Source organism: Prinia subflava, chromosome 11 (genome assembly GCF_021018805.1).
Source record: "Prinia subflava isolate CZ2003 ecotype Zambia chromosome 11, Cam_Psub_1.2, whole genome shotgun sequence".
In the NCBI taxonomy this organism is placed as follows: domain Eukaryota; kingdom Metazoa; phylum Chordata; class Aves; order Passeriformes; family Cisticolidae; genus Prinia; species Prinia subflava.
Window position 1 is genome coordinate 15748814 of NC_086257.1, and position 20082 is coordinate 15768895.

Here is a 20082-nt window from a genome sequence, read left to right on the forward strand (position 1 = left end):
GACTTTAATGTGCTAAATTCATCCAGAAAATGAGAGGTGGTGTCATTACACTGTGTAAGCACCACCAGGACAAAATGGTGATAGGAAAAGAGTCTTTAACTGCAGGTAAGGCCCCAACAAGAACACTACAGCTCAGAAAGTTCGAGTAAGAAAGTGGCCTGCATTGTATCAGTAAAGACATTAACACTTTGGGATGAACTCCAGAGGCAGGGTTGGATCCACGTTTCTTGATGCCATCAAATCCAGCCTGGCTGCCCTCCTAGGAGGTCTGATTGAGATCAAGCTGTGCCTTGCCAAACATGAGTTAAATACACAGGTGAGGGAGTGATAGTCAAGGATCCTAAAGCACTGGAGCTCAGGAGGGAGTCTCCAGCCCTCCCTTGCAGCCATGAATTTTGGGACTGAGAACTACAAAGCTGAATAAGAAATATATTATTTAAAAGGCCTGTTGTTCCTTGGAAGATGCAAGAGGGTGAGAAAGCAAATGAAAAAGCCTGGGAGTTCTTGGTAACTTCTTCCAGACTGATAAACATCCTCAAAACCCCTCAATCCTTTCTCTTTTATTGGCTTTTTAATCCTGTAATGGAATAAACTGATTATTTCATAGATGTTTGTTGGTAGTTATGTTTTTAGCACGCTGGCAAATTGCTCTTGTTTGGTTTTAGTTTAGGTTTTTTGAACAACTATAGTTGGGTTTTCCACTCTTTGTTTGCAAGTGTTTGTTTAGGATGTGCTGAGAAGAAGTTAAACACAGCAAATGAGCTCTGGACAGAGTTTTGAAAGAGATTTATTCTGTGGTCATTCATTCTCCTTTCTGAGGAAGCAAGTCCCATATGCAGGCACTGCTTCTGAGAAAGTTTTTTCCTTGTACTAACCGCCATCCTTGCCTGATAATGATTGCAAGGAATTAAGTTGAAGACCAAGGGCCCAATCCAGAAAGATAAAATGAGGTATTTTATCCTTAACACTGCCTGGCAATTAGTTCATTTATTGATGTACTATTAGAGATGGAGTTGGAGGATACTGAGGAAAAAAAAGTCAGGCCATAAAACTCCCACAGAAAGTCAGTGGCAAACCTAGGATTAACACCAAAACCACACAGTCTGTGGGTCTAAGAAGCCAAGAAAGAATAGGGCAGGTAGTAAATCTAGAAGAGCAGTGCTAAGGTCAAAAGCTCAGGAACTAAAGAGCAGTGAAAGAATGAACCAGAAATACAGCTGCTGTAGGAAATAATTCATGCAATGTTGATCATCTCATCCCCATATGCTTGTAATAATTTTGACAAGCATTTCATTTTATCTGTTGTTATTAAGAAAATTATTCCTTTAAGGGCAAAACCTAACTATATTTTCAGGTCATCTTGATTCTGGGAATCAGTCTCAGTTGCCTGTGGTTTTTGCTATTGGGCCAAACTTAATCCCTGGTGTATTTCTCTTGACTCGGTGGAGTTATGTTGAATATCAGCTTGGCCTAAGGACCTTTAGTTATATTGCCAATGGGTTTCCTTAAAGGGACATTTCCCTACTTTGAATGCAGTGATTCCGGGCAGTGATTTTCATTTTGCAATCTGGAAGAACTCCTGCATACCTTAAGGATGTTTAAGTCAGTCTGGTCCTGAAGAAACCTTCTCTGGCAGCAGATGACTTGTCTGGTGTTGGTCCGGCTGCAGGCAGGTGTGTGCCTGTGCTGGAGCTGGGCTGTGGATGGCAGCAGGGGAAAGGCTGCCAGGTGCCTTCCCCCTGCAGAAAGAGCCCGGGAAGAGCCACAGGAAGGGACATGAAATACACAACAGCCCCACAAAAGCAGCCTGAATGCTGTTCACAGTGTTTGTGATTGACAGAGGAGCATCTTATCTTCCCCCGAAACCTCTGCACCCAACCCTCCAGGTGTGTGTGTGTGCTGGGAGGGGAGCCAGGACTCTGATTAGAGGGATTATTTGGATTCCACTACTGTGGGGAGCAGCTCCTGATACACATCCTTTGCTTGGAGAAAGACAAAGGGGAGACCCAAAATAAGGCAGGTAGGCCTTTCAGCATCCTCCACCCTGGACATCAGGGGCTGAGACATGTCACACATGAAGGCAAGTGAGTGCACACCCAGGGCCTCTGCACAGACTGCTGCTCCCTCAGAGCCATGAACCCCTGCAGGAGAGGCTGTCACAAGGGAGCTGCTCATCTCATGAGGTCTTGGAGAAAAAGATAGATCTGCAAACTGATGGGTGCAGGACAGCATCACACCTGCTGAGATGGTTTAGTGGCACTCCCCCTGCTCTGAATGTCCCAAGTGTTGCCTGTTTCAGCTTGCTTTGACAGCCAGGTTGCACCCCAAGTGCTCCAAATCACTGCAAAGAAAAAAAAGAAAAAAAAGAAAAAGAAAAAAAATTTTAAAAAGGAAATCTTTTTTGATCTTGCTTCATGCAAGATGTGAAACCTACTAATGAACCTGAGTGTAACCAGCCTCCGGTTATTTGCTAAAAACTGAGCAATACATGAGGCTGATACTGCAGTTCTCAAGAGAGATTTGTCCCTGGGACAAGAGAGACCTGAAAGAGACCTGAGAGAGCCCAGAGCTAGGTTCAAACAGGCTGGGAAGTGTTATGCAAAACAGCAGCACAGAATGTAGGGTACGTGGTGTACTTGTGAGCTTTTAAACTGAAAAATCTTCCTGTGCGGACTGATGATGGGCATGTCACTGAAAAGCCAAGTTTACCTTGCTTTGCAGAGGACCCATATTCTTACTATGACTGTGTCTCAACACGGGAGACTTTTAAATCTTGATGATGTGGTATGATGGGACAAGCCAGAGTCTGAGCTCTAGGATTGCTGTGGGGTGCTCCATAAGAGGAAGGCAGGGTTTGGGGGAGCAGGGCTCAGGGGTGAGCTGCTTCTGTCCTTCTGCAGCTGCTGTCAGCTTTGCACAGCTGCAACTGGGATCCAGCAGCCTGTAAAGCACAAAAGTACTGGAATAGGGTTTGGATCTATGCAGCATCACATAATGGATTTAATCACCATGAGGGAAGAGAGCTGCTGTGATTTCTCTACAGTACAGCCCTTATGCAGAAATGGTTGTTGATCTAATCAACATCTCTGGAGATCTCAGCTCTCCCCCATCCTGCCATCTCCATATGTCTTCCTTGAAGACCATCTGCCTTGGCATATAGCAAACGAAAGGCAAATGACACAGTCATCAACCTCCACTTGTTGCTCCATCTCCATCTCAGGGAGACCAACTCTGAAGGTGGTTCTCCTAAGGAGCAGTGGGAAAACCTGGAAGGCTTGGGATCTGTGTCATCTAAAGCAGGAATTGGCTGACTCAGAGAGCAGAAATCATTTGCTGTGGTGTCTGGAGACCTCTGAACAGCTGCAAAATCCCAGTACTGAGATCTCAGGAAGGTCGCAGTTGTGATGGGCTGGGCATATTGCCAAGGTGGAAGATTCCAGGATCTACAGCCTCCTGGGAACACCTAGCAGCCAACATAAGCTTTGTAAAGACACCTGAAAATCCTTACTTAAAGCTTGTCAGCTTAACATTAATAACTGGGAGAGAAAGGGTTTGGAGCACTGCAGTGCAGCCCGTGAGGTGAAGCAGAAAAGCAAAATGGAGGAGAGAAGTGAGTCAACTCAGAGAAAATCAGCTGTGCCTTTTAAAAAGCATGACTGGAAATGTGCTCTCTCCCCACAGACTGGCCTGTTTTTACAGGATCATACACACATACACAGAACAAAAGTAAAAATAGCTAAGGGGATGATCATTGCAAACTGCACCAAATAACAATTCAATAATACGATTTTAATTAAGAAATCCACGGCACCAAATAAATTCAAGATTTGGCACAACAGCAGTGTCCAATAGCCATAAATAAAGCAATTTGCTAATGACTGCACATTCCAGCTCATTTTCCTTGATGTTTTCCATGGCGTCATTCCTCTGAACCACAGGTTTTCTTTTCATCTCATCTCAATCTACACCACTATTAGGTGCTGTGTTTCTTCCTTGACAGCACCGTATTTGAATGGACACTACCCAAAGCCAGGGAAGGTGAGGCTGGAACACAACCTTGTCTCCTGCAGGCTGAGCCCCAAGAAGGCTGCTGGTCACGCCCCAACTGCACGAGTCACTCACACATAATCAGCTGTGGCTAATCCAGAGCCAGAACCACCCCCGTGGCCCCTAACAGCTTCTGCACTTGGGACTCAGTTGGCTCCACAGGTTTGACATGTCATGACAGAGACATTTCTTCTTCACACAGCTCATTTTGTCCTGAGCTAATGAGAGATTAACTAACCCACAGCAGCAAATCAGCTGCTGCTGGTCTAGGGAGGGCATCTCAGGTTCTCTCCTTAACGAGCTTCACATTTGGCTTTTCTCAGCTGAAGGAGAGTTCATCAACACAAACATCCTGCCAGTGACACGGGCCTTATCTGACAGATGGAGCCCAAGGAGAGCTGTTTGCAATGACCTAATGCTGTTTGCTGCTTACCTGGCAAGACACCAGTGAGCTGCTTCTCCCATGCCCCAAGAAGTCACTAAACAGATGCTCATGGCTCCCAAACAAAAAAGTCTTCATTCCTCTTAAACAAAGTCAGGGTTTACAGCAGATCAAAAGCACTTTGGAGCCGCTTTGTCTCTTCTGCTGCATGCTGGGTGTTTGTGGGACCCTATTTCTGCACGGGGTTGTCCCCTCTGTGGTGCTCTCAGAGCCTAGGGGAAGGCGAGGACTCAGTGGCATTTAGTGTCCTGTCGGGAGATGATTAACCCTTTTGTCACCACTAAACCACAGTGGGAACATCTCCCTCTTTTTCTCAGTCATTAAGTTTTTTGCATACTGGAATTATATGCGTTAAACAAGGAAGTTTTCCAGTAGGTGTGCATCCTTGAGTCTTTCAGTAGCAAGCAATTTGAGTGTCCATAATCACAGAGTATCTGACAAACCACAAAAGAAGCCTTCTTAATTTTAACTTCTTTTGGCCTAAGATGGGTAGGACCTGAAGTCGGGGTTTGACAAGCTCAGAATTACTTTGCCATTACCATAAAATCCCATTCTAGGGGAGCTTTGCCATTTGGTATTGCTGCATCTGCTTCATTCCTCTTCAGGTTTCCACCTCAAAATTCCTCTTATTCAGTCCTCTTTTCTTATGCAACTTTATAGGCTGTGGTAGATGGAGATAAGGAGGCCAAGTCCTGAAATGATCTGTCTGCTCTATTTTGCAACCTCAGTGACAGCAAATATTAATGTACATGTGTTCACTGCCCAACTTGTCTGACCACTCTGCATGGACATTTTGGTGACAAGCAAAAGCCTTCCACACAGTGACTGATTCTCCAAACACCACAGAAATATGGTTAATGTTGTTGTGATCCCCCAGAAATGCTTTTCTTTTGTACCCCTCCTGGTTTTTTTTTGCACATCTAGGTCCAGCATTTCTCTTGTGCCAGGCTCTTCCTGCACTGTGTTACACAACTGTGCCCTTCAGACTGAGGCAAGGATTAAAGGTGTCCAAATTATTAGGAAATCAGCGCAGTGAAAGGTCAGGGATCTTTCTCTTTTCTCTCAGCTTGGTAGGTGGTTGCTGAAATATCACAAGCGCACTTTGAAAATGAGGGGCAGCGAGGTGCAGCTTTCCGAGCACTCCTTGGCATTCATGTCTGTGAGTGAACTATTTACAGGTATGGCAAAGCGTTACTAATCTCTGAGCTATTCAGAAAGGAAGTACCTCTAGGATCTCCTCATTTGTCTTCCCTGTTTCTCAAACACCACTGAGTCACGCTGAATCTCCTCCTCGCCTGAAAAACTGCTTTGCAGAGCTCCCTGAAGAAAGAAAAATGTCCCTGGACAGTGAAATAAACAAGCCCAAAGAGGGTTGATCATGACCCAGTAACTGGGTAAAAAATCCTGGAGACCCTGGAAAGGAGAGGTCAGCCCTGAGGCTGCCTGAGGACTCAGCTGCTCCCGAGCCCCAGGGAGGAACTCTCTTATCAGAGCTTGGAGCCCAGATGGAGACAATCTGGACCTGACCCTTCTCAAAGTTCACGTCTGTTTGGATGGAGGGTTCTGATTCAGACAAATCTCTGCTTTCAGACAGCCTCTTGGAAGACAGCGCTGCCAGTTGGCTTTGCAAGGCTTTGCTGGATGTCCACTTGTGTCTGAACTTTCCCTGTTTCCATCCCCTCCTCTCCAGTATGCCTGTCTGCATCTGGCTTCTCTTTCAAACTTAGCCCCAGATGTATTACGTTGCAGCTTGGTTCCCTGGATGCTGTTGCAAATGGCAAAAAAAATCTGAACAGAATTCCCAAAGAAAGCCACGCTGAAGAAAGAGCTGAGAAAAACCTCTCCATTGCTGTTTTATTTTTTCTGAGCCCATACTTCTTGTGTTGCTAGAGCTTCAGAGAAAAAGGAACTGTGTACAAAGGCTGCCTTGAACAACAAGGGGATGCTGGCTCAGGCAGTGAAGAGTGAAAAGAAGAAGTAGGCACTGTGGGACAACTGGTAAAGATGAGGTGGGTGAAAGAGGTGCTTCAACACCTGGTCTGTGAGCAGTGGGGACTGGACAGCCATTGAAACAGAGGGGCTAGGCAGTGCTTGAAGAACAAACATGGAATAAAAGACCTTTGTGAAGAAAAGAAAAAAGCTGGGATTTTCTTCACAGTAGGATAATTCTGAAGAGCAAACACCAAGGGACATTGTCCCTGGTTCCAAATGCAATCTGAGAAATAGCAAAGGAAGAAAGCCAGAGTTCCTGAGTTCTGGTTTTAGTGCGCCACTAACTTCTCTACCAGAGCACCTACTAATTGCAGGCACTGCAGGCAGCTTTCAACAGCAAATGTAGAAACATGGAGCAGGGTCCTCAGAACCAGGAATAAGCAAGTCAGGCTTGACTCAGGGGGATCTAAGAGCATTTGGTGCCTCATATCTCTGGCCAGCTTCTGACCATCTGAGAAATGGAGCATGTCTCACCTGCCACAGACAGTGCTGGGAGGTTAATAATGGCATTTCACATCTGAAGCCCTGTGACAGAAAGCTGCTGCGTAACACCACACTTTATTCTACCCTAAAGCCAGTCTCCTCCACCCAAATGAATATGTATTTGTGTTGCCTGCCTCCCGTTTCTAATCTACTGGTGATTCTTACCAGAAAAATAATAAATAAAAATCTTTGGACGTACAAATGTGCCAAGAGCTTGGCTAATCGGCAGGATTCTAGTCTGTCACTACAGATTTTGGCAGCCTTGTGTCAAGAAAATGAGGCAACCCCATTCCTGGGAACCAGTGCGATGGAAACCGCTTCCAGCTGATTCGGATTGTTTATTCTAGGTGAAAGTTTGCAACATTTCCATTTGGTTTCACCACTGTGAGCTTTGCCAGGACTTTTTCCCAGGCAAATGAATGTTTTCTCATTTCTCTGCTTGGTCTCCTATTTACAGGCTTCGTTGCTCCATTGCTTTTGTTACTCTGGAAGGTGTTTACTTGGTCAAGAATGGGTTTCATCTTGTGAGACATGCAATGCTTTTGTCTCCTGCTGACTTTAGTTAGACTGAAGGCTGGCATGAGCAAAGGATCTCTGGTCTTGAAGAAGAATAAATTATGCCAGAAGAAAAGCCAAAACCTGGGCAGGAATGCATTAAGCATTATTACATTTCTATGCAAGTATTTAACCTGTTAGTGTTTTCACGGAACAAGGAAGTGCATGGAAAATACTCCTTTCATGGTTCTACAGTGCAGATTAGCCTGGCATGGATAGTTAGCCAGCACCTGCAGCCTTGCAGAACTTTGGTCTAAAGAAATAAGGTCAGCCTTATTAAGAGAAGTTGAGCCAAATGTATAAAGGAATTTCTCCCTCAGCTTGAGCCAGGCCTGCATAGGGGCTGAAAGTGTACTTCCAGGAATAAATTGGTCTGTTTTCAGCCTAAAACAACTGTTTCCTCATTCTCTTTGTTCCTCTCTGTCATTTCTTCTTTCTGCAGCACTATAACCAAGTTCCACTTTGAAATGAATCACTGTTCTAATGCTCATTAAATTAGGGAACTGACCATTCTGGTAAGACTCATGCTGACTAATTGCAGGTGTTGGTTAAATTTCCCCAATAAAAATTCTACAAAATCAAGGCATTCCTAGCTGCCATTCAAAGTCTGGGTATCTGAGGAGTTTAGAAGGTCCAGTTAGGGTGATTTTCTAAAGGGAAATCTCTCATAAAAATGTCTTAATCCATTGCAGCCTGTCTGAGAATTTGACCTTTTATTTCCAAATTCAGCAGGGTCATTCACTGGCCAGATCAATGCCAGATCTTCTGACTAGCTCACAGGCTGAGCCATGGTTTATAATGTCTGTGTCTCTTAGAAGGAAGTGCTCCTGGCATTGCAGTGAACAATTCATTCACGTGGTCAGATCAAGACCTGTGCCCTCTGTTAAAGAATCATGGTTAAGATGTAGATGCTGGAGTTGAGGCACTTCAATCAGACAACCTGTAATCCCTAATAATCTAAATGTCATTGAAAACTCAAGTATCATCTGATCCCTGCAACATTAATCACAACCCAGGAAGTTCCCCACTTTCCTTTTCTCTGTAGTGCTCACAGGGAAAACAATGGACTCAGAAATTTCCCTTCTCCAGGTCTACACACAGATTGATTGGGGGGAGGGTTTGACAAAAGGTGGTCTTGTGGCAAATGACAGTGTGAGCCTCCAGAGACAGTTTATGTGATGCCTAGTCTGATTTCCTGTGGCAGCTGGGTGACAATTGTGTTCCCCACCTGTGCAATGGAAGCAGTAATCTCTTCATACAATGCTATTGCTTGCTCTGCGTTGGAGAGAGGACTTTGAGGAAACTCTGCCACTTCCTGAAAGTTTTCACAAAGTGTGTCACGGGAAGGCTTCAGTCTCCAGGTCCTGCCGTTTAATAATAAACCTGCTGTTTATTTTGTGGAGCTTGTTTCCTAGACAGAGTAGCAAGAAGATGTCATAAATACCTGTGTGCTGCACTCACCTTTCCCGTGGTACCCTGTGTCCCAGGCACCTGGCAAAGGCAGCCCAGCACTGTCAGCCCCACTGGGGCTGGGGAAACTGCAGCACAGCTCGTGCTGCAATGAGGCACAGGCTCATCCAGGCACTCCTGCCTTTCTAGCACCTGTGCCTCTACCACAAGGCCAAAATAGTACTGAAGGGACCTGTATTTGACTGTCCCCTTCTTCTGCATTAATTAAAACACATCGCTGCACACTTAAGCAATTTAAATGTTTTGGAACGAGTCTCAGGACAGCCAAGGGCGTTCAAAGTGAAGGGAAGGCTGGCAGCTTGCCCTCAGCTCGCTGGCTTGCCTGTCTATCACAGGCACACATCATGCATTACAAAACTGTGAGATTTCTGCAGACCCAATGACAACAATACAGCTTAGAGAAAAAGCTGAAGTCAGAGATCCCTGGTCTTCCTGGGGCTCCAGCACACGGCCTGGCTGACAGCATCTCTGCTGATCTTTTTTCAGTTTACACTTTTTTCTTTGCACCTCTCCTCTATGAACAGTTGGCAGGAACTGCTACTACAAGAGATAGCAGCACCAGGTTGTCTGATGGAAAGCCCTACTAGACCTGAGTTTAGGGTATATACCTTGCTCTTGAGGACTTTTGGGGAGATATTCAAGGCAAGAAAGAGGAAAGTCATAGCACCTCAAACAAAATCCAAGGCTGGCAGAGGCAGTGTTTTGCCCTGAAGGTGATGCTGGAGTTGAGGGTATATGTGAACCTTTCTCCAGAGGTCTGTTTGCCTTTCTGTCACCTATCGGTCACCGGCGGGAGGAGGAACCTCAGGTGACCTCCAGAGCAGCTTCTGCACTGTGGACTCCAGGCAGCAGACAGCTGACTACAGTCTAGAATGAAAATGAAGGATTAATTTGCCCAGGGACATTCCCTTTTGTGTTTTAAAGTAATGCAAAGTGTCTTTTCACTTTCAGCTCTGGATTTGAGGCCTAAGATGAAGAGTCCCTGCCATTAGATCCACATCATCACAATTGTAACATCAAAACAAGTGCTGTATTAAAAATAAACACAACAGGCATTCACTGACTTGATTAAAATGTATACATATGGGTGAGGTCATTTTAATAAATGCCTTATGCACAGACATCTGCATTTCTAACATGGCCCTAGGCTTGGAGAAGGAACACTGTACATCCACAACTACCTGCTCTTGTGTAGTTGCATCAGCCTGAGCTCTCTGGCTGTTCAGAACATCTACCACAACTGTCCTCATCACATCCCTGAGGTGCCTGCTACAACCCCAAAAAGTTACTTTTGTGCTACTCATTCTTACTGATGGTTCTTACACTGCTGCCCAGAGGAAGCTTCAGCCTGCTCCCTCTTCCCTGAAGGCAGGAACAACCACTGCCTGCCACCAAAGAAAACCTCACCTTCCTGGAGAAGGAGGAGGGAGGGTTGCCTTTAATATAATTTGGAGTCCAGTGGAGCTGTTTGCTCAGTTTATTTTCTTCCTGATGCCTCAGAGCTAGTTGGAAATGTCTGTGCCTGTGATACTTCTGAATATGTTCAGCAGCACCCAGGCAAGCAGTGCTGCCAATGGCTTTTGCAAAACTCTGAACCAGGGGAGCCACGAGGACGGTGTGAGGGGACAAGAGGACCTGTGTGTCCCTGTCCTGGGGTGACTTTATGATGCTGGTAACTCCCAGGGAGTTTGCTTGCAGAGGGTGTCACAGGAGGCCCAAACTGCAGTACAGGGGTTACACACCTGCCCTGAGTGCTGAGGGAACTCTCCTGGGCATGATCTGTGTCGTAGTGATGGTGATGCTCCGGGCCAAGGGGAGCACAGCTGGGGACCCAGGGCAGCCTCCACCAGAGATGTGTCACACGGGGACACCAAATGTGTGCACAGGCAGAAGGCTCAGGGGCACCCAGGGCACATGAAGGGGCCGTGTGACAATGTGACACTGCCAGGGGTGCAGCGTGGGTGCTGGGAAGTGGGGTCCAGCACCCCCAGCTCTGCCAGCAGCACCCTGCTTCCCACCCTGCTGTGGGACATGGATGACAATCAACAGTCTGGGCCAGACCCTGGCCTGAATTCCCTCCTCTGATTCCCACAGCGCTTGTACTAATAGATCTTGTCCTAAAAAGTTTATACAAATTCTATTTGCATGCTGGTCCTCCAGACTCAGGTTCGTCTTCTCTGCAGGATACACCTTTCTCGGAGGCTTTTTACTGGTCTCTGCTATGGGATGAGCCATAAATTAGACTGGGAACAGCTTGCTTTGCTGTTCCTGTGCATTTTCAACCTCAGTTCCATTTTAATATATGATAATACAGACGGTACTGTCCCCAGCCAGGATCCAGAAGGAGTGAGATGATTAAAAATAATTCATCTTACACTGAATTAAACAACTGAGAGCCTCAGGAATGGTCCCATTTGAGTTTGGTACAAATCACAGGTGACAATCTGGGTCAGTTTTTATTGGACCTGCACCTTTTTGCCAGCCCTAAATCTGCCAGCCATCACATAGGTTTAATAAGAAGGGACAACAAAGGAGCAAAAAGGTCATTCTCTATTCGAGAAGGGGATGGACGGAGCAGGGCAGACAGGGCAGGGGAAGGTGGCGTGTCCTGGCAAACATTCAGGAGGTGATGTTTCCCTAGGAGAGGGACAGGAAGCAATGCCCTGAGTTCTTTGGAAAACAAATAGGCTGCACCTGGAGCCCATTCTGCTGTTTGCTGAGACTCAGCAGCTTGGACCACTTGTGGTTTCCTCTTTGAGTCTTGTCTCTGCCCACAGTGACACACAGAAACTGAGGGAGCTTGGCACTTTCTGACCAGCTGAGGCACTGGGGGCACAGGGCTGTTTTGCCTACCCTTCCTCTGGGAAAGTGGCAGCAGGTTACCCTTCCAGCCACCTCTGCTGAGTCACAAAATCCCCTGTGCATGCCATCCCCCATGTCAGGAGGCCTGTGTGCTGCCTTGGATTGCCTTAACTTGGATTGAACCACCCCACTTCCCGCTCCCGGAAATAACACGAGCAAGAGTGAGAATGACTCATCTGTGCATATGAAGACATGTATATGCACACACACCAACATATCTTATATGTCGAGAGCCTGGGGCAAAAATTTCACCCAGCTTTTGAGCTCCCTGGTTCACATGGTTCTGTGAGGTTTAATGAAAAAAAAAACCCAACCAAACAGTAAAAAACCCCACCAGAACAGAACCAAAATAGTAAAAAAGTAGGAAAATTAAAGATCAAGTCCTGTTACCATGTCTCTAGCTTGAAAGGAGGCCTTCCTCCTATTGTCTGTGCATGCATTTTGACCCCCATGGTCTCATACCAGTATGATTGTCTAGTGAGTGGTGGCCTGGCTTGCTCTGCTTCAAATCCCAATCACTGCTCTTCACCTAGGAATTATATAGATGGTTTCTTTCCCTGTCCTTGTAAACAGCTCCTTTCACATGGTTCCTGGACACTGCACACATGCCTGTGCCCCAATTTGAAGTTGAGTGAGGACAATCAGGTGACATTTGTCCACATCATTCCTGAATTCAACTTTATAAACTCTTCCATAAAAGTCCTTGGAATGGTGCAGCATCCCAACAAGATTTTGTGACGTTTTGTCATTGTGTCTGGTGTTTCCTTGTCCCATTTTCCAGTGGGTTGCCCAGAATTCAGTGTTGAATGACTGCACCAAGGACATGGAGGCTCAGAATCAGAGAACCAGTTAGGTTGGCAAAGGCCTGCATTTAAGATCATCTAACTCAACCATAAACCAAGCACTGCCAAGCCCACTGCTAAACCACTCTCCTAAGTGCCAAAACTACACATCTTTTAAACACCTTTCCAGTTCCCCTTTCAGTGCTGACCATGGCCAAGCACATCTGAAGCTACAGATCCTACAGGCTGTCTGCAGTTCCCACTTGTAAGCAGTGGAAGGCAACAGAGCTGGAGCCTTGGCCACCAAAGCACAACAGTGAACATCAGCATTCTGTGGTGGGAGCTCAGCTCTGCAGCCAGCCCTCCTCTCTGCCCTGGCACATGGGATTGTTACTGCTCCAGGCCTCCCTCAGCCAGCAGAGCCAAACATGACAATACGATGGGTCTTGGGAAAAGGGAAACCTTTTAATTATCCTACCAGAAAAGGTGAGCTGGTAAATGAGTCTTGCTGCCCAGGGGTTTTGCAGCAGGGAAAAGAATTCAGTCATTCACCACAGTGTTGTTGTGATGGACTATGACAAACATCCTGAGGCAGCTGTGTCTGGTCACAGAGACATCAGATGGCATAGCCTAGGAAGAGCAGCTGCTCCCTTTTGTTGGGTCAGAGACCCTTCTCCACAGCAGCCCCTTCAGTGACCATTCATGCCCCGGCAGTGTGACATGATGCATTTCATCAGCTTTTGGAAGGGTGTTAAGCTCAGTGACACCCATTCCAGCCAAGCTACATTGTTTAATAAAGAGCACATAATCACAGACATCAGCTGCAGAGGATTAAGGTTGCTTTCCCCCTCCAGTGCATTTCACCTATGTCTCTTTTGCTACATTTTCTCTGCATCCTCAGCCTTTCCTCCTCAGGACTGCTCTTGCTGGTTCTCTCACGGTGAGCGGAGTGAGTGGTACGACTGCAGAGGAAGGAAGTGGTGTTGCTGATTCAATAGAGTGTGCTTTTCCTTCTGAGTCAGTACAGAACAACTGTCTCACTGTGCTCAGAACATATTAGAACAAGAAGTCTGCCACTGGTGTGTGTGGGCTTGTGTTTTAATCTCTCTGACCCAGAACATGGAAAGGTTGCACAGAAGGGATTTTAATTATCGTGAAAGTTACTAAAGTCCAATTAAAAGTGTGGAGTCATCACAGCAGGTCACACATCCACTGTATCACTCTGTGGGCCAATTGCTGTGATATATTCAAAAATCACAGGGTATGAACCTGCTTCTAGAAAACAGAATGTGTCAAGAAGCAGTATTGTTAAAGGCTGTGACATTTCTGAATCCCACAAGATCCTGCCTAGAACTGCAGCTGGACTCCATGAAGACAGCAGGTCCATGAAGGCAGCTGGGAGGATGGGGAGAAAATGTGAAGGACAAGGATATAAAGTTATAGAGCTAAATTCCCAGAATTTTCTGCAGTAAGTAGATCAGAGGTAGGAAGCCTGCAAGAAAATCTAAGGTTTGCTGGACCACTCAAGATAAATACTGAAGAAATGGAAATTACACAGTTACTAAATTATGAGTTCAATTCAGACTTCATCCCTCAGGCTATCAGGTTAACAAGAAGAGATGATATGCTGGTATAGTGAAAGCTAAAAGAAGTTGAAAACAACTCCAGCTTGGGAGAAAAAGTCACAGCAACCATACTGCCCATGCAGAGGATCCAGTGGGAGCTTTTGAGTGAAGGAGCCAAGACACTGTAAAGAATTGCAAGGATGCATTGAAATCAGTTCCTGTGTCATGGGTTGGAAAACAGCAAATGTTTTGATTAATTTTTTTGCTTACAGTTTTATTTAAAACATGAAACAGCCTCCAATTTCAAAGTTTCATGCACATTTCTCACAGGCCCAGGCTGAAGGAAATGCGGGTAGTGTCTTCTTTCATGATACTTTCTATTAAGCTCATTTCACCTCAAAAGTTTGGGTGAGTCTGAGCCCTAAACCAAAAGCAAAACTCAAGTAGGCATAAAGGTAAGGCAATGGAAAGTGATTGCCCAAGCCACTGTGAACTGAAACTGCCATATTATATTCAGTGCAGGTGTCAGAAACACATTGAGCTTACTTTGCAGCACCCTGGAGCATCAAAAGACTCTGGCTTCCAGCTGTGAAGTTCTCATGAGCAGAACAGGCTTCTCCACAAACTGGAACGCTGCCCATGTGCCAAAAGTCAGGGAACCTGGTCCCAGCTGCTGGATGACCACCAGGGATGTCAGTGCCTGGTGACACTGTGAGGGGTATTTAATTCTCTCCTGTGCTCTCCCAGCAGCCGGCTCTTCATGTTATTGGGGTGTTTTTCAATTGGGCAACAAAAAATCTGCCACGTGGTGGCTTTGTTTTTGTTAATCCTGGGCAGTGGGAGAGACACAATCAGGATTTTCTTGGGATAGGCTTTGGCTCAGTGCCCAGTTCTTGATTTCAAGGTAAGGGTCATGGGCTGAAGGATTCCACTGCCATGGACTGGCTGACTCGTGGAGCTCTGTCTCTCTTGAGTACATCATAAACTTTTATTGTATAGAGCTCTTTTGTGCTAGAGAAAAGAAATTACCTATCTGAGTTTCATGCTGCTTTAAAATAGTCTAGGCCAAGGGTGTCTCAAAAAAATGTCTCAAGGATACAGCTGCAGGCTTCAAGCCTGATTCAATAGCTTGCTGTCTTTCTAAAGTGTTTTTGGTGCTCTGCAGGAACAATGTGGTGCATGGAACTAAGTACAATTCTTTGGCAAATATAAATTAAGCTTCAGCTGAAATACACTGTTCCCAAGGCTTTCTTAAAATGAAGCAAAGTGGTCCTAGACTTGAAACACATCATATTTATTCTTTTACCTTCCCATTCCTTACTCCCCACCGAACTCTGCTCGCTTGTTTTGCTCTTAAATCACATTTTGAAACACCAGCCTGTGTGCATGCACAGACACACAAACACAGAGGCAGAGCCCTCAGGAAAGCTGTTCTATTGCAGCACCTGGTATGGTTTCACGATATGAATGTGCTGCTCTGAGCACTGCTGCCCACAGGCTGTGGCAGAGCCCTGCAGGTCTGGGATCAGCCTGGCCAAAAGTCATACCGAAATAGGTGAAATTGCAGGAAGAGAAAGCTGACCACAGCTGCTCCTCTGTGCTGCTGAAAACCATCATCTGGGCAGGCTCTTTGCCCAGTGCTGCAGCTGCCTCAAACTTTGTCTTCACAGGGAGGCCAGTGGTCCCCCAGGTGAGCTGTATTTCAAATCAAAATATGATGGCAGTCCTTTCACCAATTGAAAAAGCCAATGCACTGAAAGCAGCATAAACTTTGCCCAGGTAACAGGTGTTTTCTGGATGCTGGTTGAATAAATGCATGGATGTGAGGGAATGATCAGCCCCACTGGGTATGAAGCTCTCCTCCTCCAGAAAGCAGCAACAGTGAAACAGGGGCTGTGGGAGGGAGGGAGGGAAGGAAGGAAGGAGAGAGGGAGGAAGGAGAGAGGGAGGAAGGAGAGGTGGCTCTGCAGCCTCCCTGCCCTCATGGAGCAGCTTTTACCCACAGGAACAGCTTTGCCATCCAAAACTGCAGTGCAGGAGGCTGGGCAGACAGCAGAACTTCCCAGAGGGTGGAGGTCCAAGACAGAGCCCAGGGCTGGAGTAAGATGAGCTCACTGGGGGTGAGGGAACTGTCCAGCAGGACAAAATGGAGGAATTGTCCAAGGATGGGGATGAAGAAGATAAACTGTTCTGCCAGCCAGACAAGCACCCTGCTTCCAGCAGCTTATGGTAAAAGCATATCAGGGCTCCAAAGGGCCTCCCAGCAGCTACCTCTGTTGGTGTCCCAGGTTCAGCAGGTCTCTGGAATGCATTTCTCACCCACATTCAAGAGAGTTTGGCTTGTTTAATCTAGCAAAACTCAGGAGGAGAGGGCATAGCTTTGTTGTCTGTAAATACATTAGAGGCTGGGGTAGGAGAAGATCTATTCAAGCTAAAAGATCCTGTTGACATGAAAACAAATGAGGGATCAATTGCTGTATGAGAATATTTGGGATAAAAATTAGGAGGTTTCTAGCTGGCAAAGACTTTAACAACAGCTGCCTGAAAGGAGAGAGGCCTCTGGGGAATGGCAATATTTTGAGGAGGAAGCTTGAGTAATTTTTGGGGGGTATTAAAAAATGTTGGATGAGCGGGGACTGAGAAGTCCTTTATAGCTGTAATAGGGACAGAGAAAATGGCACGAGAAATAGAAAAGCAAGAACTGGAACTGAGCTCTGTGGAGGAGGCTTGCAGAGAACAGAGAAGAAAGCATTTCCAAATGGGTAGTGGATAAGCCTCACTGAAAAGGACAGAAGAGGCCAAGAGTTTTTGGAAGTATAGGTGAAACATCTCTCACCTTGTCAACAATGTCTGCGGAATTGTCTCTCCAGTGAAGTGGTCTGTATTTATCCATGCACCACCTGCCTGGAAGGCAGTGCTGGCTTGTAAGCACATAAAATAAAAACCACAGCATCCAAGGCATTTCTGTCTTCTAATTACTGCTGTTTGGAACATCAGAGAGGTATTTTTCTAGGTGAATCCAAAGGATTTCCATCAACTCTGAAACACAGAAGAAAGATTAAGGAAAATCAGTCTGCAAAAGACTATCTGCTGGCTTTCAGCTAGGACTTGCCTGTCTGTACCCATCCAGTTACAAACATAAAATCCTCTGCTGAGGAGAAAACCATGGGTCAAGGAGAGCTCTGTGCATGTGGGAGCAGGGAGTTTTTCCAGTGGGTGATATTCACCCCTCCATACCCAACCTTATCATCCCATCTGAGCCATGGCCTTGGAACAGGAAACACAGGAAACACACCATGTTCAGGAAAAGGGCCCCACATGGCAATGCCTCTTCTATGTCTTGATGGAACCATCTCCTTTATGGCAAAGATAAAGTCCTCTGGTGGAAAGATTTTTGAGAGGAAACCGCAGCATTTTAGAAACCAGAACCTGTCTAGGAAGGAGAAGGGTTTCAATGTGCCATCCCAGAACAAGTCCCCCGGCTGGTAGGTGTAAGACACATCGATGTATTTTGCCATGTCTGCATTCTTTCAAAAAGATATCTGAGGCCAGGATACACTGGGGGTGGGAGACTGTGCAACCAAACAGCCTCATTTATTTCTGGGGAGAGAGCAGCGTGCCTAGAGGTATTAATCTGCGAGTGGGAGGGAGGGCGAAAGCTGTGAAACCCAGGCCTGTATCTGTATCCATGTTTCCACATATGCATATATAAAATTATGTATACACACAGAGGGAAAACAAAACAAAGCAGAACAGTCCATTGCACACAGTCCTCCCCCAGGGAGAGGGTGAGAGAACAAAACTCAGCAGATGTGGGCCGTGTCACCGTGCCCAGCCCCACGGGAAGGCCAGGCCCTGCCGGGACGAGGTGGGGCAGAACCCACCAGAGCAGGAGACCCCCCCCAGGCAGGAGAAGACCACAAAGCAGAGAGGCCACACAGGCCACTCTCCACCCTTGGCATCACCTCAAGGTGAGGAAGTGCCTGGTGCCAAGGTGGATTCTGAGTGATGGCCCTGAGGCCCTCCGTGGAGGAACGGGTGGGACAGAAGGAGGCCTGCAGGGTGACTTTCTCACAGCTGCAGCAAAGGCCAGAGCCAACCTGCAGCCTTGAGCTTTGTGCCAAGCCCAATGCCAGGAAGTGGGAGCTCCTGCACTGCCTGCAAAGAGCAGGAATGAGAGAAAGAGAGGCATCTTCCAGCCAGTTTAATCAAAGATAATGAAGAGATCTGTTTCTCCGTTAGATATATCTATTTCTGTTTTCCAAAAGAGCATAAAGGGCTTTGGAGAAGAAACAGGAACATGGGCCCTCTGTCCCTGGCTTACTCTTTAGTGATGTTCTGTGTTTCCTCGTCCATCCTGGGGCAGTGGTGTTGAATTCTGATAAGGCCAGACTTGGACCAGCCTCAGTCAGACAGTTGGTGCAATTTGACTTTAGATAATACTTAATGATTTGTTTTTAGCATCAGTTTGGGGTGAGTTGGGGCATTTGTTGTTGTTGTTGTTGATTTTGCTGTTATTGCTTCTCCCCCTCCTTCTCTTCCAACCAATTAGGTTCAATTTGTTTTGGCAGAGGACATGATTAGTGGGGCTGGGCTCCAGATGGTTGGGCGCTCAGCCGCTCACCATAAATAACGCTGGCCTAGCAGTGCTCCTGCATGCAGAGCTGGAACACAAGGCCCAGGTCACCAGATCAGAGCATCCCATGGCTTGGTGGGACCATACCTGAGCCCTTTGGAAAAGGCACTGAATGACTTTTCCTTAGGTATCTCCAGATATGAGTTTGTTTCCACTCCCAGGCAGTCACTGGCAGGGCACCACTCACTCAGCTGTTCCCTCCTCTCTGAATTAACCTCCCCTCACTCCAGCTGAGCCTTGGCAAACGGAGAATGTTCTCTCCCATTTCCCCTTGCAGCACCTTTTTGTCTGTCTGAAGATCACCTGCTCTTGCTCCTGGTATGGATCCACAAGTGAAGGGGAGCATCCTGTGGGACTGATGAGCCCAGCCAAACACCAGTGTGGAGTGAGACTGAGCTGCCACGTGTCCCACAGTGAACAGTCACAGTCAGGCCTGCTGCATTGGCTCTGTGGCAGCCAGACCCTTGGACTTCCCTCAAAATTCTAATAGGGCTCTTTGGGAAGAGGACAGTAGTGTATTGGGTAGAGAAAACCTTGGTAAGGAAGCAGATGCAGCAAAAAAATCAGCAAAATTTTTTTCGAAATCTGACACTTTTCAGTGTTTTTTGAACAAATAATGTTTTCATTAAAGGAATGCCCAACTCCATCTTGTTGTGAAACCTTAGCAATTACCTTCTGTAACACACTGTAAGATCCTCAATAAGAGAATAAAATAAAGCCCACAGTTTATTGTTACTGTTCTATCAGTATTTAAGAAATATTTAGTGAATTGAAAACTGAATACCTATTCAACATTTTACATTATCTTAGGCAAGCAAGCATTTGCTGAGAATGTCTTATGCTTTAGGACAAAGCTGGTTGTTGATTTAGTAAGTAACAAATAGAAAGTTCCATTCTGTACAATAAGTTTACCATGGATATAATGTGACTATTGTATTAAAGTTAAGGGGCAGACAGTACAGCAAGGAGGAAGTAGCTATGAAATGTTAAAATGTCTTTGAACTGAACAGTTCAAGCCTTTGAACTGAGCTCTTTTCCTCCCACCTCTCAGTGCCACAAGCTGCCCTTCCCTGGTGCATGTCAGGTTGCCCAGGGAGTCTCAGTCACTCACAGGAGCACAGCACAGTCGACACACCTGAAATTGGCACCTGCACACGGGGAAATAAACCCCAGTTCAGTTCTCGTCCATAGTCCACCTCTGCAAGTTCACACCTCTGTGTTGCAGGGTTTGCAGGGGCAAAACCCAGA